The 24,854-nt window shown below is 40.1% G+C and overlaps 1 protein-coding gene across 1 annotated transcript in view; it reads right to left on the reverse strand.

Moving 5' to 3' along the window:
- asic1b (acid-sensing (proton-gated) ion channel 1b) overlaps window positions 1-24,854 on the reverse strand; it is a 321,452-nt gene that overhangs the window by 68,413 nt on the left and 228,185 nt on the right. The window lies entirely within an intron of this gene.

The raw sequence follows: 24,854 nt of genomic DNA on the forward strand, positions 1-24,854 counted from the left end.
CCCTCAGTAACCTCACACCATAAATAAATGTACTTTCTACTTTTCAAACCACTTCAAAAACTTACTTAAGAAACAGAAGAACAGAAACAGATTAACTGCTCTCAAATCCAGTGATGTAAAAGTAAAACTACCTACATTTTTAAACTGAAGTACAGTACTTTTACTTCTGTTCTTTGTTATTCACATAGAAGAACATAACACCACAGGAACCATTGATCCGACCGTAATAATCTCTAAGTTCTCTGACATGCTAAATCAGCAATGAAAGACAGACCCCTGCTGAGACTCATTAGCTTCACAAAAAGTTTTCAGTTTCAGCTATAATATAAAAGCATAGAAAAGTGTACTCCCTTTCTTCTATGCAGGTTATTTGATTTCAGTTTGCAGGGATGGACAGTAAATTTGTTGTTTTGAGTTGATTTTTAAGCATAGCCAACTTGTATATGAGTATAATATGTGTATCCGACTGTACACATTTTCAGTTCTCTTTCCACCATTGTTAACTAGAACATCATACTGTCGACATAACACACGTCCATGAATGTCAAGCGTGGGTCAAACTTGTGAACACGTGTCTGCGTACAAGCGTTGCTTTTCTAAAATGTAATTAAAATTGAATAGCAATTTAATCATTTCTAATCATCAATGATCTGCTTGGGTCTTTTTAATCGGGTGTTCTAGAGCCAGTAAAAAAAATCATGTGGAGTTAAGACTTTTAATTGTGGTAAAAGTCTGTCTTTTTTCTACGTTTAGGAGGTAAATTTACAGTTTTTTCTGGACTATAAATCGCACCTTTTCTCATAGTTTTGGTGCAACTTATACTTATAATTATACTTATATACTTACGAAAAATTGTGATTACTCTTTTTTGCCATTTCACCCAACTCTACATCACATTCCAGCTCTAAATAATTGTCTAGTTGAACCAAAATGAAAAGCTGCACAGTTTAGACCACCAGCATTAAAACTCCATGCCGTTTAAACCCAAAATATACAACTCTCTTTTCCACTGAATGTTCTCAGAGCGCTCCACTGTACTAAACTGATGCCCCCCGTTGCTGCGAACCATTTGTTTTCCTTTTCATGTCTCTCTCGCTCTCACACCTAAAGGCACACATCACAGGAACATGAACTGGAATCCACAGCTCAGGTTTTAATTGTTCTTTCTCTAAGTTACCACAGGGCTGTAGAGTGCCCTTTATTCAAGCAGAATTCTAAATGAAGACGGCCCGTATTCGGTTCTCATTATTTGAGAGTAAACAGGGGGACATTCCCAAACACGTTTAATCTCCGAGGGGATGCGCAAAAGGTCACAACAACCCGCCGGCTAAGTGAATGTAAATGAAGACAATAGACATCTCCAGGCCTGTTTGGCTAATGCTACAACTTTAACACTTAACACTTACATTACTTACTACAAACTATTTACAGATGAGGAGAACACAAACTGTGGAATTCGCATGTTCTACCTGTGTCTGTGGGTTATTTTCTGGTTCTAAACAGAGAAATATGTGTGGGTTTGATCCTTAGAGGTTTTGATATTTCCCAAAACATTTAAGTTACAAGTGGAATTTGTAGAAATGTCAGTTACAAAAAGGGGCAGACAACACACAAAGAATGTTCATGTTTTGAATTACCTGGAAATGTCTTTTAACCTGTGCTACAGCAGAGAGGAAAAAAATCAGTTTGGACTAAAATATAAAACAATATACTGTATACTTTACTGTATTGGAGCTTCTAAAAAAACAAAACTTTACTATTACTTCCATGATATCTGCTGACACAACTGCAATGACTATTACAACAAGTATTATATTACCAGGTCAACAAATGCTTTTTCACATATAGTATGATAGAAACATTTTCTTTCTTGAAAAATTTAAGATAAGATAAGGTAAAAATATAGCCGCAAGCGGCAATGATCGGCCCTCGCCACGCCGCCGCCACGCCGCAAGAGGAGCCCCAATTGTCCTTTTATTACGCCTACTGCTGAATCTGTGACGCTGTCACATCTTCTCCCCTTTGTTTTACCATCAAAAAGCTATTTTATTTTGAATTCTTGGCAAAATGTGCGGCTTTGCCGCACAGACACCGTGACTCTTTGAATGAAAATGTGGATAACTTTTGATGGTCTTGAAGATGAGTCTCACCAAATTTCAGGTTAATAGGGCTGACGCCCTGGGAGGAGTTTGTGAAAGTCTAAAGTGTAAACATGAAAGGTTTCGGTCATCGTTACGGCAACGCCATAACAATTATGACATGAGTCATTGACTTTTTTGATGGGGATGCTAAAATTGAGTTGTGTGTCAAATTTCATATAATTTCGCAAAACTAAACATTTAACCTCCATATAAAATCTGTAGGGGGCGCTGTGGCGCCAAATGAATTTATTTCACTTCAAGTAGGTTTAGGGCAAAGAGTTTAACAACTGATTCTAATTTGACGCAATTCGGACTTTATCTGCGCAAACGGCAGAAATTTTAAATATGGGAGATTTCTGAAATTCTAGCTACAGTTTGCGGCTTCGCCGCTCAGAGACCGTGAGAGGTATCAATGTAATTTGGATAACTTTTGATGTCCCACTCCTCAGTAGCATTTTCACCAAATTTCAGCTTTTTAGGGCCAACGCCCTGGGAGGAGTTCGTAAAAGTACGACGTTTGGAAAAACTCCGAAGTCATGTTTAGCCATTTTTGAAGCAATATGGCCGACATTTGGTTGGGCGGACGGCATTGCCGTAATAATATTTTTTACTTCTCTTGTCACCATCTACCTCTGCGCCAAATTTCATGATTCTACGATCAGATTTTTTTTGGGTCATTTCCCATCTCTCAATGCATTTTTGGTACATTTGGTGGCGCTGACGCGCCAATTTTTTTTATTTTAGAAAAGGGAAATAGCCAGAATGTAGAGAGGCACGATTTTTAGAGGTGTGCAAATTTTTGTGACTTTTCGTCAATGTTCACTGGGTGAAAAATAGGGGGGTTGGTCCCGAGAAGAAGAAAGAAAGAAAGAAAGAAAGAATAATATTCCGATGCGAAAACAATGTTTCCCATTTTTCAAATATCATAAACTATACATTTTCGGAAAGCGCTCGCGCTTTCCTACCTCATGGTGTGGGTCCCTGGTCACTGACGGGTACTTTCGATAATTTTGAGTGGGCTCCGCCCACTTTGTGTTTTTGGCCCTCTATACAGTAATAATGTTCAATTTTTGCATTACATGCTTATATGCACGGAACATGCAAGAGATGGGGAACGTATTCGTGAGCTACTTAGCGCAAATGAGTGCTTTATATGGGGATGACGACCGCGAATGTAAAGTGCTCGTTTAGTGCGAACTTTTGCACGGGCTTCGCCCGTTTACAACGGTAATGTTCCATTTTCCTACAACTAATTAGTATGCACGGGGCGTGCATGAGTGGAGGAGTGCGTTAGTGAGTGTTTGGAAGTGGGCGAGCGCTTCGCGCTCGATTTCGTGCGCACTACGTGCGCACTTTCGCAGCCGTGCTTCGCACGGCCTTACGAGATTAATAGGCCTCTCGCCAGCTTGTGGCGCTCGGGCCTAATAAGCCTTTATTTGTCCCACAATGGGGACATTCCAGTGTTGCAACACAAAGTTAGAACCCCATCTACTGGCCAAAAGGGGATTTACCATGGAGAGTAAAACAAAAGCTATGGTTCCCCCGACATGGTAATATAAGCATGCTGTTGTAATAAAGGTGATTTGATGGAGGGAACGCTCAGGACGAGTCTGGTGATGATTTATGGAGCTAAAAATAGCACAGGAGAACTACAGATCTTTTTAATGACACAAATGTGGGAAGTTTGAAACCAAGTGCTTTTGTAAGGGTCAGACAAGGACCAGAAACGAGGACCTTGTAAGCAAGTGTGAATGACGCTAAAAACAACTCCAGCTACTAGAATGTTATAACATAGTCAACGAAATCTATTAGTTGAATATCTCTATGAAGATGGGCAGATGATACTACTAAGCCAAATTACAGCTTAGATCTGTGGAGAGGCAACCCAGGTCACAATAAGTGTTTTTCACATCTATTTTTAGCAATTAAAACACCAGTAATGAAATGAAGGAAAGACATGCATCTTAATGTCATGCTGTAGAGCCTTCAGGTATAGCTATCTCCATAGATACAAACCTACCCACATCACCCTCCAAATAGTGACCTACCTGCTCCACAACGTCTTCATACTTTGTGATATGGATTGTGAACCCTATAGCTCAGCGGGCACTTACACTTTATTGAAAGGGCTCACAGTGACACAGACTTGAACAATAGTAAGTGTTTTAAAACTCTCCTCCTTCTCTTCTCTCTCTGGAGGCCTGTGTTGGTTAAGTGGTGGGTCACGCTTGGTTAGGCTCCATTGCGCAGCTGCCTTCAAGATCCAAAAGAAGTAGTCCGACAGGTTTGTATTCTTCCCATTGACTGCTCCCCTATTGAGTGCTGTGTTCCAGGGAAAATAAAATTAAATACGGATAAGACAAGACAAGATTCTTGAGTGCACTTTTCAATATTTCCACAATCTAAAAAGAGGGTGACGCTGCAGATTAAAAGTGCACCTCCCAGAAACATTACTTAGTGCACCTTTAAGGTAAAACTTGTGAGGCTAATGAAGATTTAAAGGTACATTTACAGGTACAAGAAGTCACCTTGTTACCAGAAGTTTGTAGATTCAATTCCAGCTGACAGACATTAAACCCACGTTACTTTTGTGACTGGCCTTAGAGAAATACATTCATTATGACTATACAGTGGTGTGTTGAGAGGCGTGTCAAACTTGTGAACTTTAAATCCAAGCCATTGTTATGATTATCCCTTGCTCAGCTGAAAAAATACTGACTTTTTGGCAATAATGCTAACACTGGTAAATAAAGTCTAAAGGATCGTTCACATCGCACCGCCAAAGCGTTAAGTTTACATTCAAAGTCTATGTGGACGCGCGTACTTGGCGTCTAGCGTTTTTTCAGTGCATTTTAAGCATCCGAGCGATGCGAATCATGTGTTTGACGTGGTGCATTTTGGGCGTTTGAGCGTCAGCTGCTCCAATCAGAGATTACCCTCCAGTGACGTACCTTATCTGGACGCAGCTCTTGGAGCAAATAATGATATTCACTAAACTCTGCTCACTTCTGAAGTATCTGGTGGACCAGACAAGCCCCCGAGCCCATCGCCTTTTTGGACTTTGTAAAGCAAATACACCAAAGCCACTCTCTCAATCTGGTTTGCCCAAGCACAAAGAGAACAGCTTCACCAGGAAACACAACAACTCCTCGACTGCGAATGTGCGCTGGACGCCTCAGTGAGTTTATTTCTCAGATGTCCAAGACATCTGCCTTCAAGTGTACAGGCATCATACTGGGGCGTCAGGTGCGAATTTGGACGCTGCAGTGTGAACGCTCCTTAACTAATTCAGCAAACCATAAGACTCAAACCAAAACTAAATAATACAAGGTTGACAACACTCATAAATATAAAATATGTGGGAAGATGTGGATCAATGTTCCCTCTAATTTTTCATGTGTCTGGGCAATCACACAAGCTTCTTGGGCACACTGAGGACCACTGTGAGCAACATCAGATGTGCCCCCAGTGGCCACACACCAGTATCACGCCTGTTCAAAACCTTGCATCATAGCAATTTACATTAAAATAATCAAATTACAGCAGCAATTTTCATTAGTTTACTTTTATTACAAGTAATTTGGTCCACTTAAAATGAAAAGTACAAAAATCATATTGTTCATGAGATGAGAGTCCTGCTTTGGCCTGGCTGTGGTCCAGTTGTGGAACAAATGAGACATATACACCTTTCAGACATAACATTTTGTTCACATTAAAACATTAATGTGCTGTAACTTGTGATACAGTGTCAATTCCTGTAACTCTTTTTCTGTAAAATATCTAATTACAGTTTTTATTAGCATTTCTTGTACCCATATATTATCTAGTTGTAACAGCATGATTAATAAGATAAGATAAGATATTCCTTTATTGTCCCACATGGGGAAATTTCATTGGTGCAACGCAGGTAGATACAGAGGTAGATACAGAAGAACAGATCACTTATAGGAAGTCTGAAAAACACTTTCAGTAGAAGATCTCCTATAAATAAATAAAAACTCCTATAGACAAATAAATACATAAATACCATTGCATGTGATCCCGACAGTAATTGCACATGAATATGTGTCACGACAGCACATAGATTGCACATGAATTTCACAGTAATTGCACATATGACAGAATTGCACATCAGTATTAGGTTAGGTCAGTATTGCGAAGGGATAACGTGACGATCTCCGGGTAAGACGACTGTTCTCCGCAGTTTCATGAGTTCCTCCTTTGTGGAAACGCGGTACGGCGCCGGCCGGGGGGCGGGGCCGGAGCCGGGGGGCGGGGCCGGAGCCGGGGGGCGGGGCCGGAGCCGGGGGACTCAGAGCCAAGACACATCGCAACGACACGACGAAAACACTCAATCCAGCCGAATAAAGTCAAAACAAGTTAATTTAAAGCGATTCCAGTGCGTGTCCCGATCGTTCGTGAAGTTCCTCTTTCATATAAACGTGTTTATAAACGTGTACCGACGACACGCCGTACTTTAGCGCGGCCGGAGGGCGCGGGGGGCTGGTGGGCTCGCTCGGAGCTAGCTCACGTCACAACAACACAACGAACGCAACGAAAAACGCTCAAATCCAGCCGAAAAAAGTCAAAAACAGTTGAATTAAAAAACTATTCCAGCGCGTGTCCCTATCGTACAGTAAAATTGAAAAAATATACTAACTATATTTACAAAATATAGGAGATAAAGCACAATAAGTGTGAGAAAGAAGAGAGAGCGTTTACACCGGGCTGCCAGCTGTACCAGCGCCTTATGACGATATATATATCCATAAATGAAAATCGTCATAAATGTCACTTGAATATGCCAAAATTTTGACTTTAATTTGACCTTTTTTCTTGTCTGTCCTTCTCACTTGTCCAGGGGTTGGACACTTTGTCCAGGTTGATGGTTTCGTCTGCTTCTTGCTTTGACTTTATGCTGCTCCAAATGTGCCACTTCAAGACGATTTCTGATGCTGTTTTGATATGATTCATAAAACTAACAGGGTCGCACCTGTCATAAACCTGTCATAAACCGCAGGTGCCCACGTTGTAACATGAGATATTTACACAAAAATAAACGCAGTAGTGATGCCTATTTTGAACCGGTGGTCTCACGGCTGTGGCCCGCTTTAGACCCGCTTTAGTCTCGCTTTAGAACAAATCACAGCTGTTCCCTCTGTCCCCTCGTCCCCTCTGTCCCCTCGTCCCCTCTGTCCTCTCTGTCCTTGATAACTCTGTGTGAGCTGATTTACCTGTGTCTTCACATCTGGTTCATCTGCTCCTGAGCTTGTACTTATTGAGTGAGTGTTACGTGTTACGTTGCACATGTTGCCTTTTGACTCGTGAGTCAGGTCTGGCCAAGAAAGTTTCATTTACACAATAGTGACACGCCAGTTGTCTATTGAACGCGCCCGCGGTCCGCGCTGCGGGACTAATTAGACTAATTTCTCCGTGAATATGATTCAAATTTTAATAAAACAAACAGCGTTTTGAAACTAAAAATATAGATAACACGATGAGTCCCCTGGACAGTGCTACCGTCCACTAGATCTACAGTGTGTCAAACGCTTGCGCTTCCTGCTAGAGCGCCCCCGGTGGCCGTAAAGTCGTTGCACTGTAAAGTCGTTCCCAGTCATTCCCATCTCAAGGAAAAAGCTGATTCATCTGTTTAATCCAGCTTGAGTAAAACGTAGTATTAGTCCATACATACTGTATGTGTGGGTCAGATAGATTTTATAAATATTTATTACAAAAAACTTTTTTGCTGGCATTTGCTAACATTGTGGTTGGTTGCTTGGAGTGCTGTGAGTTTTACCAACAACAAGTCTCAAAAGAAAGACTTAGTCCTCTAATCTATAACATTCCTAAAAACCCACTCCAAGAAATCACTCCAGACTGTGCAGTGGGCACTTTGTTGTGGGTAGCAGCTGGCTAACGCTAGTTTATACATAAAACTACGTTGATTGTGTGTCCATGATAAAACAGTATTAGCAAACTTGCACCCACAGTCACCCGGCCGGGTGTTCTTGAATGCTTGTCCGTTCAGAGAGGAAACTTAACTTATTTGATGTAGCATCATGACTATTTAACAACAAGGACAGGCTACAACATACAGTGACATCCTCAAAATGTCAACAACAACAACATTAAAATAATATGAACTAAATAGGGACTAGTGCGGACATTTGGACACAGCCTACGCATGTCACATATGCTGTCCATATGCACGTTAATCATTTAATCATCACTGCGGCCTTTATGTAAATCAATAAAAGGAAGAAGGCACAAGGTGACATTTACTTGTAAATTGTGTACCTAAACACATTTCTCACTCACATGTAAATGTAAATCCATTTACGGTGCTCAAAAACCCTCTTCCCTGACAGCTTGGTTAGTAGTACTCAAAGTCTGAGTCTATTTGAATAGACTTAGTAAAGCCATGCTAAATAAGCAGAGGATTTATCATCACAGCTCTGAATGTATGCAAGGGGATAAGGGAAAGATCACATTCAATGACAAGGTAATCTCTATCAGAATCTGCACCGGCGACCCCCTGAGAGTCCACACAGGGATAATACATGGATATAAAAGGATAGGAGTGTGCATATAGAACATCTAATTAGTCAAATACCTTGTCTTTAGACAAGTTGGCATTGGTCACTCAAATGTTGGCCAAAATGAGCTCAAACAATAAGTGCTTGTTGGCAAATGTTTTATTGTCACTGCCGTGGTTTAGAACATTAGCCAAAGCATTTAGTGCAAGCATCGTAAAGAATGGAATTGAAACTAATTAGCTTTTGTTACATTTAATATACAACTCAAATCTGCTTCTTTAGAGAGTTCTCTCTTCACTCCCATCGGCTGATTCTATCTGTCTCACACATAGAACAGAAGGTGGAGATGTTATTTCTTTGCCTGGATCCTTCTTATATATGGCATTCAGCTTGCTAAAGAACGATTTTACTCTTCAGCTTATTGCATACGACGTTGTGTTAGTGAACATAGAGCTTCCGACCTTCAGAGAATATAACTTCTACACAGACTAAAAAGACATTTTCAGGTCGCCCAGGGAATTGGTGCAGTGTTAACTTATTGGTCACACGAACATTGGATATTTTACACAAATCAATCTATTTGCCAGAAGTGTGATTACAACAGAAGTGATGCTCTGCGGCAAAAAGAGGCAAAAGTGGCTGCGTAATTAATTATCGATCAATTAAAGATCGACATTCAATTTGTTTTTATCATCAGTGACTATTTTTTGTGTAAAATGGCACTGGTTAAATATACATATTGTTTGGTATTTTCAGATAATTAATATTTAAATGTGTTTAATCCGTTTTTATTAACAGAAAGCAATAAACAATAGAATTATTATTTTGCCCTTCACAATTCCTACAATAATTTGATTGAAACACTCCCAGATATGTGAGCGGACATTCTGTCGTCAAATCATGTTCATTACTGCTCATGTTCCCTCTGCTGCCAGTAGATGGTGTGCTAACACTAAATCCTGATGAAGGAACATCTGACTGAGAGAAAGCAATATGTGAATAGATTATTTAAAGTTCTAAAACATGAGATGCTAAAGTGAAGGTACTTAAGAGCATGTTTAATGGCCAGATAATACAAATGAAGCTAAATATCTGTTCATTAAGGTTGTTATATGGCCATTCCTTGTGTACATTAACATTTTAAATAGGATTTACGTTTGTTGTCTAAAATATAAAAATGGTTTGCTTCGATCCTAACAGTCTTTCTCGACGTGAGTTCATGTTTGGTGAATATTGGCCATCTGTGCCTGATTAAATGCAGCTTTTATTAGCATGTACTCCAGGATAATTACAGAAAGAGCTAATCATTAATAAACTGATGAACAAGGGCTGGGGAACAGTGCTAAATACTGTGTGCTTGCAGAGCTTGATTACATGGGCGTTAAATCATTATCATAATATCTTATTGAGATTTAATTCAAATATAGTTTATTTATAAATATTTGTATAGTGTCACTGTGCTATAGTGGTTACATTTCTCGTACCACTGATTTAGGACTTAATACAAATAATAACACATTTAAAATAGCTTATATTCTTTTCCCTGGTTGAATAAAAGTTGCATGAATATATAATGCCAACACCAAGCTAGAGTAATGGTGCAAAATGTACATTTCTGCTGGGGAGTTCACCACCTATTTGTTTCCATGGGGATGTTATTGCTTTGCCTGTTCCACAGTCATTAAACTGACTTATCTCCAAAGGGAAAGGCTTTTCTCCATGGCCAAGTTACAGTTAAGATAAGAGGCAACCCCGCTCACAGTACCATGTGTGTGTTTTAAGATATGTTTTTGCAGCAGGAGCTCGTTTGGTGAAGTGTTTGTCCTCTCATTCAAAGGACAACACTTTTTAACAAACCTTTTCACCTGGACAAGACCCTTACTGGCCGGGCCCCAGTGTCTGTGGGTATGAATGTGAGTGTGAATGCGTGAGTAGTTCCTTAATATACAAATGTGGGTTTCTTTGGATTACAGCATTAAACTACAATCAAACATAAACTCCTTAAAATTACTTAAAAAAAACTTAAACTTCTTGAAATTAAACTTCTAATAAAATTACATTTCTTTCTACACTTTTTAGTATTTAAAGTAGCAATTTTAGTAACTTTATGCCAACACCTTTACTAACAGTTTTATTTGTATTTATACTTTTTTTTTTTTAATTTTTGAAAAGTTTTGCAGTCACTGTAAAAAAATAAAAATTGAATCAAAAAATCTATTTAATTCTAAAACTATGTGTAGTCCCGTATATAAAATACATGTTTAAAATGGGCTTCACGTCATGTACCCAAACTCAGCAGAGAAATCCACTTTTCAAATTTGCATGTAAACAGAGAAACATAGATCTGAATTGAGCACTCAGCCGCTTTTTTGACATTTCTCATCATTCTCAGCACCACGTTGATCCTCTTGAGGCTCATTGCGAGAGGAACCAGAGGCTCCGGTCTAATCCGACTGCTTGACTGGATAATTAAACAGAGAGAATAAAATCCAACCACAAGTGTTTCAACAACAACAACAACAAGATCATCACAAAATGAATAACAAATGTCTACGCCGCTCCAAAAGACACTTAAAGACTTTACTAATGAAGGTGTTAGGAAACATTGTGATATGTTTTGGCAGATGTTTCGGGTAAATATGATGTAAACATGATTGACTGTATATCAAAAAACGCAGAGTGGATAAAGAGTTTGGCCAGAATGTGTTAACCGTGGATTGAATCTGTTAGAGTAAAATGTATTCAAACGAAAATAGTACTTAAGTTGTCTGTGCACGAACAGTGCAGACTTGACTAAAAGGATATTGATTTCTTAGGTGTTGTAGTGTCTATAAAATGGCTGCAGGGATAATCAAAAGGAGCTTTGGTTTAAGTGGTACACGCTAAATGTGCGCGTGGTGAAGAAGGATTACATGTTATTTCAGATAAAACAGGCTATTTCCTCATTCAGTTCCATTTCCCAAAGTTCTCATGCAGATTACAGATGTCACAATGTCACATTTTTGTGTTAGGATTATTTGGAGAAAGAAAGAAACATTGCCGTTTAACAATAATTCTGAACGAACCATCCCTAATTCACTTAGTTTCAGACAGTGTTAGTCTGTTTAATTAATCTACCAGTCTGAATGGAAAAAAATACACAATGCTTCCATAACGACATTGGTAATGTAGATTAAAAATGAGTAAACATGAACATTCCCCATTTGTGTTAAACATTGGTGAAATGAAACATCAGTTTAATGGCATTACAGCACATGCATTAATCAGTTTGTGTTATGTTTAATCTGATATCAAAGCCTGCACTGGTAATGAGATTTAGACCGTGTTTTCACAAAGCGTGTAGAATAATATTTAGTAATTTAAAGCTGAGCTACCAGGGCCGCTGCTATCCATGTGGGTGACCCAAGCAAGCTCAGTGGGGCCCCCGATCCAGATTTACTTTCTTCCTTCAAATAAATCAGAACTAAAACTGGTTACAGCTTTTACTAAATTCAGACTTTGGAACTTGAAAAGACCAAATTGAAGAATCTTAGTAGAACATGCGTCACTGTTTGACAACCACCTTGGCCACACTCATAACACTAAAACCTTACTCAGCTTCTATCATTTGTTACAGCATTTCTTAACATAGAAACCCGTAGCTTATTTATTGAGCTTGAAGTTGCTGTTATTTTGGGAGGTATAAGGCGCTTTATGACGGTACCAATTTCAGCTCCCATTCAGGGTTGTAGATCCCTGAATAGCTGTGAAAATGGATTGGAGAAGCAGACCGTACGGGACCTAGTTTGGTTCCACATCATTTTACTGAGACACACTTTACAACCCCAAGTTACTTTTACAACGACCTCTGTGGCAGGTGTAATTTACTGCGTATTACTGATTCAAAATATTACTGCGCATATTCTGAATGGCCCAAACCTCTCCTTGTCTGTCATGAAATAAGGTCTAGAACTGCAATTGCTTTAATGATATGTTGGAGGGGGAAAAAAGGTATTGCTAATAACAGTATTACTAATACAAATATTAGTATTATGCCAAGGATTGTGCTAAAATTGCATAATTATTTGACTTAATTGGTTGTTTGTTGCATAAAAAAGCCCCATTATTATGCTTTTAGTAAATACTTTTAAAAATGTATGTTTTCTATAACTTCAAATGGTATAGATACATAATCATAATGAACAAATTCAGTAACTAGGGACCGGGGTTAGGAGTTAATTAAGCAGTTTGAGCCTCTGAAGCGCATTTCAAGTGTAAGGCATTATTATTGCCTTTATTTGTGTAGATATGTTTGACACCGTTCTGGGTAAGCAAAGTAGTAGTAGTAGTAGTAGTAGTACATAGAGCACCGTAAAAAAACATGGAGGAGGAAATGTTCTTAAAGGCTAAAACACCATCTCTATAGGCTGACAGCAGACATTTCCAAAACGTTACATGAGCATTTCCCTCTGAGCAGCACGTTGAGAATACTTTATAGAATATCAGGCTTAAAATCGGCGTCGTCTGAGTCCGCGGCGTGACGGGCCATAAAGGCTCAAAGATGTCCACAAGCTGAGACAAAACCTGTCAGCTCCATCACGATGAAACAAGAACGATGTAATTAGGGCCACCGTTGTAGAGGGATTAACTGCTGGATTGACAGGGATAAATAGCTGCTTTTACGCCGAGGGAAACCTGACAATGTCTCCAAATGAAAGAAAAAATAAGGTCTACAATTTTAATCAAAGTGCTAAGTAGAGCAGGGCCTCCAGTCAATAAAACTGGTCCTGGGAGATTGTGGAAGTGAGGAAAGGATACAATTTGGTGTGATTTCTGGTGAGATATCGTAGTTTGGGGCGGGCCGGTTCAGTCGTAACTATGGACCAAAGGGAAATCTTGCCTTGAATCCCTTCACGTTATATATTCCATGATTTTTTTTTTTCTATCAATCAAAGACGTTTCGACACTCATCCAAATTGTTTCTTCAGTTCCTCTGCCACCTGGAAGTTTGGATTACGCAAACAACTTTCTACCAGAGCAACCGAGTGGCAAAACGTCTTAAACCTTTATCCAGTTTACAGAATTTCAATTTGTGGAAAACCGCTTGAAAAATACCACTACATTCCCTCTTACTGTGAGCCTGACCGCCCCCCCACAGACCTGACTGACCTGTACCGTGGCGTTGCCTGCTTGTATCCATAGAGATCAAAATCGATGCCATACTGTAGAACATGCTTGGGATTACAGAAACACGCAAAATAGGGGACCCTCGACCAGAAAAGTAATATAGTGCAGCTTTCCTCCTTGTTTCCCCCGATCTGAACGCTTGTATCTCGATGCAGCGATTAACACCAATACAATAAAACAATAAAAAGCGGTGCTAACGGCAAAAAGCATGTGTTTGACCGATGTAATTACCAATAATCTCTGGTCTTAAATACGGCTGCACTGATTAATCGACTATATGTTGATATACTTTTTTTTAGTAGCGGTAATTGGAATATACAGACTCTAAAACACATACAAAAATACTGTTTATAACAAAGACAGCGGCATTATTAAAACAAAATGTCCAAAAATTATGAACAATTTCAGATTTTCATCAACAATACACTTTAGGCGAGAGTTTTTTTAATTTGTTGATTCAAATTTTCCTTGGCATTTTTAAAAGGGGAGGACGGAATAAAAATAAAAATACAATTTTATTTTCCCATTATCAAATCACATTTCTACCATCCAAAAGTCGGAGTTGAATTTAAAAATACAATTTTGTTCTAAATAATTTTCTTGGACTCTTAGAATATACTACTCCCACATCTCTACATTATCTACATAATTATAGTTATCAATGCAAGAAGTTATGAAAATAACTCTTATTATACTGCGGTGTACAATGTCATAAACTCACCCAGACTGACAGCTTCTCAGAAAGTCGGTTTGATAAACTTTTTAGTTATTAAACTTACCTTATTAAACTTATAAACTTATTGAGTCTTGACAGGAACACAAAGTGTGCAATGAATGAAAATGTTTTATTGAGCAGCTTAAATTTGGCCACAGTGATTTGATCCAATGGCGCAGTCATTTTCCCCACGCTCGAGTCGTGACGCGCAGCTCAGATCATCGGGACAAATAGCGTCCTTACAATGTGATCAGAAGAGAACGTGGCTCCAGACGAGCTGGAATAGTCCACATGAGGAGGACTTGTGCTACTTAAATGGCAACGACAATCGGTCAAGATGCGTATTCTTCATTTCCTCTTTCAAACACGAGTTCAATGTATGGGAGCGCATCCTTCGTGTTAATCTCATGGATCTAGAAAGCCGTGAGTTGCGAGAGTTTTGAAGCTCTGACGTTCGGAGGAACTCGGGGTAGTCCAGAAATGGTCTGAGGTCGGAGATGCTTGTGCAGAATACATTTTTATTTTTTTATTTATATGAGGTTTTGGCCAAAAAAATGTCGGGAAATCCGCGAAAACAGGAAAAAAATATATAGATTTTTTTAGAATCTCCGTTTTTGACGTCGGCGGGCTCGCGAAACAACTTATTAAAAAACTCTTGCTTTATTAAAAATATTCTCCATCTAGAAGCCTTATTTCAACCTTTATTTGGTTGATAATTATTCAAAAAGTCTCAATGTACAATAGAACTAATCGTTTGACTTATCAACTAATCAAAAGAATAATTTCTACTAATTCACTACTAAAATAATCGTTAGTGACAGCCCTGAGCGTGACATGAGCACTTACATGGACAGAACAGACTTTAGGATAATTACAGCTTTTGGACAGAGAAGGAGGCCACTGTTTGGATTTACATGATTAAAATGAAGGAAACTTTGGCATTTGGTTTATTTTTAACAATATTTATCATAGCGGATTTGAGTTAGCATTAGTTTTATATTTAGGAATCATTTATTTGGTAAATACAAGTGTCGACCCCGGACGAAATGCTTTTAGGGAGTCCGTCTCATTGTCGTCGAATTTTGTGAATGGAGCAATTAGGGCAGTTCAAACTTGCACATTCCCCATTGTGCAAGTGCCAACCAGACTAAACCTGAAACAAAACCTTGACAAGAACAGGACCAAACCAAATCCATATTAAAAATTCATGTTGGCACAATTAAGGACCAAAAAAACGTGAGATTAAATAAAACGTTGAATAAAAGTGTGATTGCAGAACGCTCCTGTTGTGGTGATTCTACAAATGAATCCTCTAAAAACCAGCCCTCTAAACTCATCCACGCTCCTTATAATAGTATATTGGCTTTATTCACACCAAACACATGCGTCCGGTCACTAAAACTCACCTGACCATCTTGATTCTAACTTAATACAAACATCACTTACTTACAGGTGTTCCTTAATGCAAAACTCATTCAAACCCCTAAACTTCAACAGATTCATACCAAACCTTTACTTTTCAGTCCTCCAAATTAGATGCTTACAATGTCCAGTATTCTTCGTGTTGCCCTTTGTAGTTCTCATATTGGAGCAGAAAAGCGGACTGTTGTTTTGGACTGTTGTGGCTGCTCGGAGCGACCTTTCAGGCGTTAGTGGCTGCTCTGATGGCCTCTGCTGCCACTGCGAGTGCTTTCGGCTGTTCAAACACAGGGCACTTGATCAAACTGTCAGGACGAGTGTGAGAAGGGGCCGAGGCGACTAAACCAGGACGACACAAGTGGAGTTACTGAGAGGCTAATCACTCCATGGCTTTTGTTCCAACATGCAGGCTGTAAGAGATGATGCACTGTGAAGAGAATGTACAAATACAATGAGACATAAACATGCAATTGGGTTAATTGAGGCACTTTAACACTAATCTGAACAAACCAAAGAGGATGGTTAATGACCAATCTATTTTTATATCATTGTAATTAAAATAAAGTATCGGTGATTATAAATGCAGTTCATTTGGAAAATATGCACAATCTTAAAGCATAGGAAAAAATATGAAGTTTATATTATATTAAGTTTTCAGAATCTGCAATTTGTCGTGGTAATGGTTAATTGTCATCATAATTAGTCTTTTTAAAGCAATACAGTTAAAGCAGCTAAAATATCAATAAAACATCTATTTAATCATGTTCATACTGTGCTTGCTTCTCCACAGATCTTACTCACAACTGTTCCTTTTCTCCATGGAGATGTTAATTCTTTGCTTTGAACATTCCAAAATGTGGCCAAAAAACAAAAAAAACAAAACCTCTTCATGATTTTTTTTTAAATGTATGGCATTAATTGAATTTAATGGATTAATTGAATCTCCATGAAGTTATACAGTCCAAAATGTCTGCAATATTCAACAGTATGGCTTTAAAAATTATAAGCAAGAACTAAAACATAAATTGTGAATATCTGAGAATAAAAATTAACTCTTTTTAATTCAATCTGTAGTCTAAAGAAAATGCATCTAAACATAAAGGACATATTTATCTGACTGTTTTTGTCACGTTAACTTTATTGTGCCAATCAGTGACTTGGAGTTCATAAATCTGACCACAAACTTGAAGAAAAGTGACGTGTTCGACAACGGGAATGAACCAAAACTCACTAGATTTCACTATCGTTTGCTCTCGTTCTCAGTGATTTTGAATAATCGTTAAATTGTTGTTTCATCTCACAGTAATTTTAACAGGAACATTTGTAATCATCACCTCGCTACTCCAAACTCATGCACAAACTAGCGCCCCCTGTTGCGTCCTGTGATATCCATGCGGGGCTCAGGATGGAACACCAAAAAACAACCGTTTCAACGTAAAACCGCCATTTTGTTGCACGCGCGCCAAACGTCTATCGAGATACATCAGCAAAGAAATAGATACAAAAACGACTGTATCATAACGTGTCAGAATACTTTTGAACGAATTATACATTTATTATATTTAACATCTTGATATCTCCTGATGGAACTGAAAATTCGATGAACTCTTCTCTCCCCCGCGCATCCAACTGGCAATATTTAGCCCCAAAACTGTGCGCGATGGAGCGAAGCAGAGGCTGTGATAGAGTGATGGAGGTTTCATGGGTGCAGCTGGTGACTTACTGAGACAATCTCCTGGATAATTGTGAACATGATGCACCATACAAGACAAGCCCAGGTAATGGAACCCTCAATCTGCCAAACTCTCCTCAAGTGATCCGACGAGACCTCAGGAGGGAACGCTGAGGAGATAACTGTGGCTTTTAGAACACATGCGCCAGTGAAGTGCGGCCAGGGGTCAAAACAACGAGTCAATTGTTGTCCGAAGAAGGGGAAAAACAAATGTGAGTGCTGATTGAATCGAAATTTGTATTCTTTGAGCGTATATTGATAAAAAAAAGTAAAATGTTCCAGAGGAGGGCGATTCATCTAGAACAAGGAGGTTCGGCAGGCTGGAGCGGGTCAGATAAAGCCAAAATTGCGGGACCCACGGGTTGGAAAAAACCCTGTCCCGCACATCACTAGTGTCCATGCATAAACCAGCAAAAATCCCCCACAGTGTAAAAGTATTCAAGGAGCGATAAATGAACTAGGAGTGTTCAGGTCAGTTAACGTTCCCTGAATTTAACCTTCAGGCGCATAGTTTACTGCTGAAACAATTAAGTAGTAGAAATACCAATTTATTAGAATATAAATTGTGTGGCTTGGAGTTTTCTGTTCTTCTTTCTATATGTGTTGCTTTAAAAGCCCCCGGGCTGCTTCTCTTCCTCTTGACTGGCTGACTGATAGTTTGATGAGATAATGACACAGGGCTGAGGTCTGAACCTTATCGTTTTGCTCAGTGCAAAACTAGCAACCAATGAGCCTGCTTGCAGTTCCCTAACAGTTCAGCAGGGGGTGCTATTGTGGTCACTGGGAGACTAGTCAGGATCAAAGGAGAGATGAATGCAGCAGTGTTTTTGAGACTTTGATGAAAACCTGCTTCAGAGCTCTCAGGACCTCTGGCTGAGGCGAAGGTTCGTCTTCCAACCAGACAACGACCCTAAACACACAGCAGGAGGACAAAGGAGCGGCTACAAGACAACTCTGTGAATGTCCTTGAGTGGCCCAGAGGCCAGACTTGAACCTAATTGAATATCTCTGGAGAGGTCTGAAAATGGCTGTGATTCGTTGCTCACAGAGAGTGCAGCGGTGCTTCAACAAAGTAATGAGCAACCGCTACGAGTGCTTTTTTGTTTTTTTATTAAATAAATTTGAAAACAATCTTACAACCTTCTTTCACAAAAAGATTCACAAATAATGAATTTAATCCTTTGTTCATAATAAGGCTGTAGCAACAAAAGGTGTCTTTCTGGATGAACTTTTTATTTGAAATAACCGTCCCACAATTAACAATAATTATTTATCAATAATATTTATGGCAACAACTCTATAAAACAAACATTTAGAACTAGGATATACATACGGTTGAAAAAGCAAGGCTTTTTTTTGCTGTAGGTCATTGGCCAAGATTAATTGGCAGCTTTTCTAATGAATCTTTCACGACACACTAATGTTTATGGGTCTCTGGGAGTTTCTCTTTGCCAAGCCGCTGTTGTTTTTGTTACTGTGAGTTAGCTTGTGTCCCTAGAACAATACCCAGTAAATTCAATAGTTTTTTCTTAAATGTACCTTCTTCTTTGTCAATAATAGTGTTTACCTACTAAGTTGGGGGCATTTTAAGAAGCACTGGTCATAAAGGCAAGTTTGAGCTGTGAAAAGAATCAAAATTCGGCAGCCCATAGTGACCTATTTTTGCTGTGACTGTACTGTAGTTTGCCAATAGGCAGAGCTAGATCCAGTGTGGAGCTTGTGAACTTCTTGAAATGTCTAAAATAGTGCCTTCAGGGACGCATTAGAGTCGTTCTCATAATAACATGGATTACAGCAAGCGGGACATGACCCAGTACAGTGGAATGCAGATATAACAAGCTCCAAATACTGTACTTTCTAGGATTTAGAACGTAAGCCAGACTAATTATGGCCCCGTGTTACCTCCAAAATGTGTGGTAACTAAAATATATTTACACTACCTTTGTACAATATTCAGTTTTTAATGGAAGTTATGTAATGTCCCTTTTGCAGATGAAGCATTTTACAACCTGTGTCCACTCATCCTCTACTGTGTGCAATCCATCAGTGTTCAGTCTCAAAATGTATTCAGGAGTAGAGCTGATTTGCTGTATATTTTCGCCCTTACAACAGAGGGGTCCAACTTTTCTTGTCTACACCAGGTACAACACAGCTAATTCATCTCCGCGGAATCTAGACAGCTGGGTTTGCAAGGAATTGTGTGAAAAAAGGGGTAGAAATTGATAAATGGCCACTATAGTTAAACACTTTCTTGGCCCGTGTTATTTTCTACTGGCGAACTACTTTAAAAATAGCCCTTTGTGTTATGTATTACTCATTTGTCAAATTCGAATAAAAGATGAAAATGAGTATCGTGAATGTGAAAGGGAATAATGTCGGAGTTTGAAAGAAAAACACAATTAAAGCAAATTGCTTCTTCCTTGCGGGAAATGTATTTAAATTGATCACTCAGACGTAAAATAGACGGATACATCTTACCGTTATGTCTTGCAATACAATTTGCACAAAATAAAGCTGACAAGTAGGAGCTAATTGTACCTATAGTGGTTGTCTTCTATGTATTTACCTAGCAGGACACTCTATCCTTGTAGATGCATTTTAAATCATGTAGACTTTTCAAATGTAACAAGTACATTTGAGTAACATTTCAATAAACTATAAATATTTCTTAGAGTAGAATTCAAACACTGTACTTTCACTCTTACTTGAGTAATATATAACGTTTTTCTCATTCATCATGTTACGTCCATGCAGTTACTTTAGCAGTAGTTTTCTTCTTTTACTGGAGTATTCTTTGAACCATGTCTTTGTATTTCTATGTGAGTAATATTATTTTTGTGGTAACGAAAAATGTACTTGAATACATTTTTTGTGTGTAAATGCCACTAAAGTTGCTGGTGCGTGCGTGGATTTATTGGTTCTACAATATGTGTGTATTAAAATAAAAAAATAAAAAGAGATGTACATTTAGTGGCCGACTAGACTATTCTGTTTGTGTGAAAAGATAATGAGTTCAGGTTATATTCAGCGTGTTTTTAAGCATGCAAACTTCAAAAGTTATTCATGAAATCCAATTTTGCAATTATCGTTTGTACTGTTGCCATGGATATGTGGCTCATTAGTAGAAAAAAATGTGTGAAAGTTTGAGAGTTGAGAGTGACAGTAGCACAGTCAATATGGTGATGTTTTGTACTCCTAATGATGTTCCAGCTCTTTCAAAATATGGTTCTTTGCAAAAATCCCTTAAACATTTTATTCTTAGACTTTAAAATGCAACAGTTTGAAATTGTCTGTCTCTGCTCGCAGTTTCGGATCAGACTTGAATAAATTTATGCCGTTAGCCCAACCTCCCAAAAGACAAGCTCGATCAGAAAACACATCCCTTTAAAATACAACCCCTTGAAATTGTAACAAAGCGTGATCACAAACTATCAGCTAACCTCAAGCACAATCCCGCCTCGTCCAATTAGTCAACATTGTCGGCAAATTCCGCTGACGCTGAACCATTAACTGTGAGGATATCTGATGAAAAACAATGAAATGTGACACCTAAAGCATGTGTGCTTTTCCCGATTCTGTTTGTAGTCATTGTTTTTAGACGCTTCTTGTTTGAGACAAGTTGTTATGCCACGGAGCTGACATAAATGGAGCTTGTTGATATCAAACGACCCATATGACAGGGGTATGTCAGTCGGAAGGTGAACGCGCTGCGAAGGAGAGTCAATAGGAGTCAAGTGCCCTGGCAAGTCCCCGGAGAACTGCACAACAAATCACAAAAAACAATATAGGCTATACTAGTGTGTACAGACATGAGGGGAAGGGTGCAAGTCTATTACATTTATATCTACAATTTAAAAAAAAGTTGTAGAATACAAGATAAGAAAGCCTCCAATACAATCCTGGAAAAGAGAAAGTGTGGATTGATTTGATTTGACAAGCAGAACAACCATCAGAAAAGTTACATAAGCCATGATCCCCAGACCGGTCAGGTCAGGCCAGGTCAGCCGAATTCACAAACTTGTTTTGGTGACACGGTCCAACATAAAACAATAAACAATGATAAAAAAACCTATATAAGTCAAAAAGAAAAACAATTTCAATCTTCTATGGGATAAAGATAAAAATAGGCTATAAGATAAAAAATAAAAATAGGCTTACTATGTGCACAAAATTTACAGTTGAATTTACAGATGTAGTGCAGAAAGGGAACAGTGCAGTGGGAGATTAAATTATGGTTAAAGGAAAGAATCTGTTCTTGTGGCGGCAGGTTCTGGTCCAGATGGACCGTTGCCTCCTGTCTGAGGGGAGTGGCCTCCTGCCTAAGGGGAGTGGCCTCCTGCCTGAGGGGAGTGGCCTCCTACCTGAGGGGAGTGGCCTCCTGCCTGAGGGGAGTGGCCTCCTGCCTGAGGGGAGTGGCCTCCTACCTGAGGGGAGTGGCTCAAATAGACCATGTCCAGGGTGAGACGGGTCGGCTGTGATCCAACTTGCTCGTCCCAGAGTCCTGGAGATGTTCAGGTCCTGCAGAGATGGAATTCTGCAGCAGATCACCTTCTCAGCAGAGTGCATAATGCGCTGTAGTCTGTGTTTGACCCTGGCTGTGGCTCCAGCGTACCACACAGTGATGGAGGAGGTGAGGATGGACTCAATGATGGCCGTAGAACTGCACCATCATCTGCACAGGCAGCTTGGCTTTCCTCAGCTGCCGCAGGAAGTACATCCTCTGCTGGGCCTTCTTGATGAGGGAGCTGATGGTGGTCTCCCACTTGAGGTCCTGGGTGATGGTGATGTTGAGAGTCCACAGTGGAGATGGGGGAGTCTGTGATGGTGAGGGGGGCTGGGGGGCTGTGACTTTTCTGAAGTTCACAATCATCTCTACTGTCTTCTGGGCATTGAATGTCAGGTTGTTACCACTGCACCAGGACACCAGCCGGTCAACCTCCCTCCTGTTGACAGACTCATCCCCGTCCGAGATAAGCCTGATGAGGGTGGTGTCATCCACAAACTTGATCAGGTTTACGTTGTGGCTGGAGGTGCAGCAGTTTGTGTACAGAGAGAAGCACACAGCCCTGTGGAGCTCCTGTGCTGATATTCCGAGTGTCTGAGACATTCTTCCCCAGCCGCACGCGCTGCGTCCGATCCGTCAGGAAGTCAGTGAGGTGGAGTGCAGGTGGAGTCAGGCACGTTGAGCTGGGAGAGCTTGTCCTAGAGCAGAGCAGGGAGGATGGTGTTGAATGCAGAGCTGAAGTCCACAAACAAGATCCTGGCATAGGTTCCCAGGGAGTCCAGATGCTGCAAAATGAAGTGGAGTGCCAGGTTGATGGTGTCGTCCACAGACCTGTTGGCCCTGTAGGGGAACTGCAGGGGTCCAGCAGGGAGGAGGTGAGGGACTTGAGGTGGGGGAGGACCAGGAGCTCAAATGACTTCATGAATACAGACGTCAGCGCCACAGGTCTGTAGTCATTAAGTCCAGTGATCCGGGGCTTCTTGGGGACAGGGACAATGATGGACGACTTGAAGCAGGCTGGGACATGGCATGAGTCCAGGTAGGTGTTCAAAATGCCAGTGAAGACAGGGGCCAGCTCACCTGCACAGTGTCTGAAGGTGGCGGGAGTGACACTGTGTAGGGTAACATACTAGTACAAGTACTGTAAGGTTATGAATGTCCACCCACTTGTGGAGGAGGGGGGCATTCAGGTTGATATTGATTAAAGAATTGTTCAAGAATTCAAACATGACACACTGCCTAAGTGTGGGTAAGTTTGAATCGTATTTAAAGAGAAGAATGGGGCACCAGCCGGATAATCGGCAATTTAACAACTCTAAAATCAGATATCTAGATTCATTAATTAATTAGAAATTAATTTGCTCGTTGATCTAAAGGTTTGAGAACGTAACCGTGACATTGACCCCTTTTCTGGAAATGAAAGAACACTTAACTGAATGTGGGTTATGAAGATTTAATGACCAAAGAATTAAACAGATAAATATGAATCAGGAATATGCAAATTAGTCGATAACAGATGGAAAACACTAGACATGATGGTTCTAGATCTATCTAGGTGTGTGCAAGAGTTAACTCCAAGATGAAATTCAGCCAGCCTGTGAAGTGCATTCATACAAACGGAACCAGAAGCTGTGATCCTGAGGAGACGGGCCTGCGTGGGGTCCAAGGGCCTGCTTGGGGTCCAAGGGCCTGCGTGGGGTCCAAGGGCCTGCTCTGGAGCTCGGCTCTGACGTTGTCTGGCTAAAGAAGGACTGGATCGGTTCTGCGATCTGCGTTCTCCTTAGCTCTAAGACGTTCTCATTGGCTCTGACACGTTTTCCTTGGCTCTGAGGCGTTCTCCTTGGCTCTGAGGCGTTCCCGAATGAAAAGGCCGTCGTGCTGCTCCACCGATGTGGCTGGTCTAAAGGCTGTGGACTTGAAAAAGTTGCAAAAGGTCCTTGCTTGATTTTGCGTGATGCAGCATCAATCACGTTTTTAAAACGGGCACAGGTTTCTTAGTTCCGGGAGGGAACATTAGCTTCTCTTGGAAAAGTCTTTGTCCCGTAGCGTAGCATCGCTCACGCTAACTAGGCCCGAGGCCTGCTCCCAAGGCCTCATGGACCTTGCTGGTGGGACCCTGGATGGAGGGTCGAGCTTCGAAAGAAACTCGGATGGAACTCGTTCTGGAGCTCGGATGGTACTGGTCTGTAACTCCCTGCTCTTTCCTTTTGTCTTTCCCCGCGGGGGTTTTGGCGCCGTGGCTTCAGCCAATCAGCATGCACGCTGGGGTCAGAGCTGATAAGGAGACGAGATCTGGCTTTAGGCTACAAGAGTTACACAAAAGGTAAAATTGTCCACAAAACAAGTTATGAAACAGTTAAAATGATATGTTAAACACGATATCACAATATGTACATGTAAAGTCATCTGGTGGACACATTTTTGCAATCTGATGATTGTCTGTTAAAACCACTAAAGCCGCATAGTCTTTCAGCGTTTTAGCGTTTGTCTTGGAGAGATCGTTACTCTCTGTAATCCAAAAGGAGTCACTTGATGAAGAGTTATTTTCAAAGTTCAGAGCGTCTCTGTTGTCGCTATCACGTCCTCTTTCTTCTGAGGGCAGTAAAACTCCACACGGGCAGTAGATAACGCCTAGCCCGCA

This window comes from Eucyclogobius newberryi, unplaced genomic scaffold (genome assembly GCF_026437365.1).
Source record: "Eucyclogobius newberryi isolate DKJ021-1_F unplaced genomic scaffold, fEucNew1.0.hap1 SCAF_19, whole genome shotgun sequence".
NCBI lineage: Eukaryota > Metazoa > Chordata > Actinopteri > Gobiiformes > Gobiidae > Eucyclogobius > Eucyclogobius newberryi.